This window comes from Arachis ipaensis, chromosome B03 (genome assembly GCF_000816755.2).
Source record: "Arachis ipaensis cultivar K30076 chromosome B03, Araip1.1, whole genome shotgun sequence".
Taxonomy (NCBI): domain Eukaryota; kingdom Viridiplantae; phylum Streptophyta; class Magnoliopsida; order Fabales; family Fabaceae; genus Arachis; species Arachis ipaensis.
The window spans coordinates 129,253,483-129,258,199 of record NC_029787.2 but is presented as its reverse complement, the minus strand read 5'-3'; positions in this window follow the sequence as shown (position 1 = coordinate 129,258,199).

Here is a 4,717-nt window from a genome sequence, read left to right as displayed (position 1 = left end):
CACTATTTCTGTATATAATATATCTTTTTTATATATATATTTTTATTTTCAATATTAAAAATAATTAACAAAAATGAGAAAAAGATAAAAATCTTATCTTTTATTTCATAAAAAGCCTGGACAAATGAAATATATACAAAAAATTCTATAAAATTATTTCTCTATTAGTTGTTTACTTTTTTTTCCCTTAAATTAAAGCAACACCTACATCAGATTCACTTTTTTGGCTTTGTGAGCTAGGAACTGTATTTTGTTGGCTAAAGCGAAAATGTTGCATAAAATAATTATTTTATTATATTTTCCTCTGGTCATTTTTTGTATATATATGGTGAAAAAGAAATTGAAATGGAAATATTCTAATCTATATAAAATTTGTAGCCAAAACAAAGTAGATAGATTAACAGAGTGAATATATACATGGTGGAACAAAATTAATAGTAGTGGTGTGCATGCATGGCATGTATGAATATATTGGATGATTTTTGTATGGAGTTGGAATTCATGTTTTCTAGAATAAGAAAAGAATTTCGCTACGTTATCAACAGTATTTCTGTCAATTTCTACCCACTCTTATTTATGAATGTATTTAATAGAAGTGTTTTTACGGATGTGTCTAATAAAAATGTCTTTTTTATAGTTGTGTTTAATAGAAATATTTTTATAGATATATTTTTTAGATGTGTCTATCTCGGTTTTATACTACGTTACCAACAGAAAACTTCTGCCAACTCTTATTTATAACTGTGTTTAATGGAAGTGTTTTTGTGGATGTATCTAATAAAAATATCTTTTTTTATGATTCAGGCTAATAGAAGTGTCTTTATAGATATATTTTTTAAATGTATCTCTTTATACATGTGTTTAAAATATAATAATTAATTAGTATTAATAATAAGTTAGCAGATAATATATTAGTACCCTATACTTTTCCAAAAAAAAAAACGGAAGCCCTCACTATTGATTGGGATAATTTAGTTTTCTTGGCAAGGTTTTGTATAACTTTATCAATAAAATGTGCAATTTAATATATCTTATTGAACCTTACTCTACTTTTGGGCAGACACAACATGATCTACTCATGGACACAGATCCGGTGTTGTTTTAGCGGAAGAAAGATAATTAATCAGCATTCCATTAACCATGAGCTTTACGAGTTTGAGAAATAATATAATAATGTCACAATTTTAATGAGTTCATCCATTTTATATGTGATTATTAATTAGCCCCCCAAATTTGAAACTCAGGTTTGTCTTTTACTTGTTACAGTAATTGTCATTTTTTTTTTCTAATTATTACCAGGACCTACAAGCTAGAGTGTTTTCTACAATAATAATATGGAGATCTCAAAATCTTAACCCCTAATGTACGATTTGTATTTTTCCTATATGCTATATAAAGTTGGCTTTGCTCGAGTCTGTACCCCTTTTTATTAATCACCTAATTAGCATATTATATTAGATTAGTAACTGAGAGAGATCTCTGTTAATATTTTCGGCGGTTCTGTTAAATTTAAATAAAAAATTCAAAAATCAAAAGTGAGTAATAATACTCAAAAGGTAGAAACTCATATACAATTCATTTTATATAAAAAATTTTGATAAAAACTAAAGAATACAGAGAAGGAACTTTGGCAGAGAAGCAAGAATGAAAACTGAGATTGATAAAAACATGTTATATATAGACAAAAAGTGAAATTAGTTCAATTGGTTAGCATTATATTTTTTTAGCTACAATGATCTTAGACTTGATAACTTAGCAAACTCATATTTGATACTAACACAATCTCATTATTACCTACTATTTTTTATACAACTACAAACTTATTTATTTAGTTTTTTTTATGCAAGTTAGTGCTATTTTAGATTTTATTGGTTTTTAAAATTTAATTTTTTTTTACATTAGACAAAATATAAAAAAAAATTAAATAAATATTAGTTTATCGTACTTAGCTTGAAGATAAAAGATTAAAACTTAATTAGCCGTAGGATCTATATTTAGTAGTTTGTTTTTCACTTGTTTTCCTTAATTACTGTTTTATAAAGGGATAAGTATTGTTTTGGTCCCTCACGTTGAGGGTCGGAATCGAAACCGTCTCCAACGTAACTTCCGATTTAGAATTATACTTAACGTTTTTTTTCGTATTAAAATCGTCCTTTTAATTTTTTTGGACAAAAATACACTCACCACTACCAACACAATTACCTCTTCCATCAGCACCACCACCAACACTAACACCACCACCATAACCACCACCAGCACCACCACCAACACTAACACTAACACCAACACCAACAACCACAACTACAACCACAATCACCACCACCACCACCAAGACCACTACCAAAAAAGCAGGAAACAACACCAAACATAAACAGAAAGCAAGAAAGCAGAAGCAAGGCGTGAGGCGGAGACGGAGGCGGCGAGGCGTGAGGTGGCAGAAGCGAGGCGAAGGCGGCGAGACGTGAGGTGGCAGAAGCGAGGCGAAGGCGGCGAGACGTGAGGTGGCAGAAGCAAGGCGGAGGCGGCGAATTAGTAAAGAACTATCTACTTATATCTCAATGTGTATATCACTTTAATGATTGAATCTTTTTTTTTTTGGTCGATCTTTAATGATTGAAACTTAGGTAGCTCTCTAAGTACATGTGAAAACAAATGATGTCAAAATCTGTCTAACTTTTTCCGTCTACCAAAATAATTCAGAAAATAGTGAAATATATGGTTGCCTGCATGAGCCCAAATTATTGATATGTAGCCAACATTTTCTAGTCAAATATGGAAACCTTACAATAAAAATTTACCAATTGTATAATTGTCGCTAAAATCTTTTAGAGATAAAGTATAAAATAATTAATGTCTAACAATTGTCTGTAAATATATTAGTAGTTATTTTTATTGTTATTAAAAACAAAATAAATAATCATTAAAACTAATTTTTCTAACAGTATTATTAGAGTAGACTTTTTTTTCTTTAAAAAGAAAAGAAGAGGGATGAAAAGAAAAAAGATAAGAAAAAAGAAAGGCAAACTTAGGATATAAAATTGGGTTGTAATTAAGCAAATACTTGAATAGTTTATTAATATAATTATATATTATTGTGCAAGAATCAAAAGGAAAATTCCAATGAAGCAGCGTTTGAGAGAGAAAAGAAAAACACCCAGCAATATTCCCGCTATTTTGATAGGCCGACAATCGGACAAAATATGTCACATTAGTCAGCAACTCATCCTTAGTTATTGTAAATTAAACTAATATTAGTTGAAAACCATTACATCATGCATGCCACCATCAACTTTAAATAATTCCACACACATTTTTAAAACTCTAAAAGAAGAAAAACTAGCATCTTTCATGCCTTTTCCCCTATACTTTCACTTTAATATTGTGTCATATATACATATTATTTAAGTGTAATGAGATTTGAATAATAAAACCATGTCATAGTTAAGATAAATTAAATATTGTCTAATATAAATCAAGTTAGTACATATTAACTAAATCCTTATCAAAATTAAGTTGACTCAAATCAAAATTAATCCTTACACTACCATAGTTGCTTTAGTAAAATTAAAGACAATCATAAAAGTAATTACTAATAGCAAATAGAGTAAGTATAATAATTTTATTTTTAGTTAGTTAATAATAGTCAAGCTTTTTATTATAAAGTTATTTTTTAATCCTCATTTTTTTAAGAATTTAAGATTTAGAACTAGAATTTAGAATTTAAAATTTAAAATTAAATAATTTTTTAATTTTTAGTTTTTTAGAAAATTTAGAATAAAAATAATTTAAAAATATTAATTGATGTTAATTGAAAAAAGTCGACTCTCTACCTAAATTCTAGAAATTATATATTAGGTGTTATTGAACTGAGTGTTTTTTTTATTTTTATTTTAGTTTAGTCTTATATGATAAAGTTCATTAAATTTGGAATAAAAATAATCCAGGAATGACTGCATCTAGACTAATGAGAAATAGAAAAAATGGTCTAGAATCTCAGTTCGTTCTCCTCGGTACCATAATAATATAACGTCCACGCCATATGTTCCCACATTGTTCTACATCGTTTTTATGTTTTCTTTCCTTTAATATAATATAAAATTTGGTTTTATCAGAAGTTGTTCATCTAACTACAAACTTTGTCTCACTCTACGATATACAATACTAAGTATAAATAATCAAATTTTAATCATGTGGTTAGCAAGTTGATACTACGTTGTGATTTTCCCCAACAGACGCTTTCAATTTAATTAGTCAACCGGTTTTTATGGCTTTAGTCTTCTTTATAGCATAGATTTTTGCGATGATGTTAGCTACATAGACCTTAATTATTTCTTCCCTATTATTAATACAACGTATTATTTGTTTACTACTAGCTAGGATTCTAGGAGATTACCTTACTTTTATAGGTGTTGGAAACTCATTAGTTATGACTTTTTGTTTCACGTACTACGTACTGTGTTACTATTCTAGATCTGTTCCAATGTTTGATTATTAGTTAGTAGCATTTAATAGCATCTTTTATACTAAACTTAGAGATGAGATTATAAGCAATCAATATGAGAAAATGTTTTAGGATTCTATTGCATCCCAAAGGATAAAAGAATTTGTTTAAGATAATATAGAGACAAAAAATAAGAATCATGCTTAGCGTACACTAAAAGTTAATTATCAAATTAATCTCTCATTATATATTTAAATATAAAACATATATTATAAT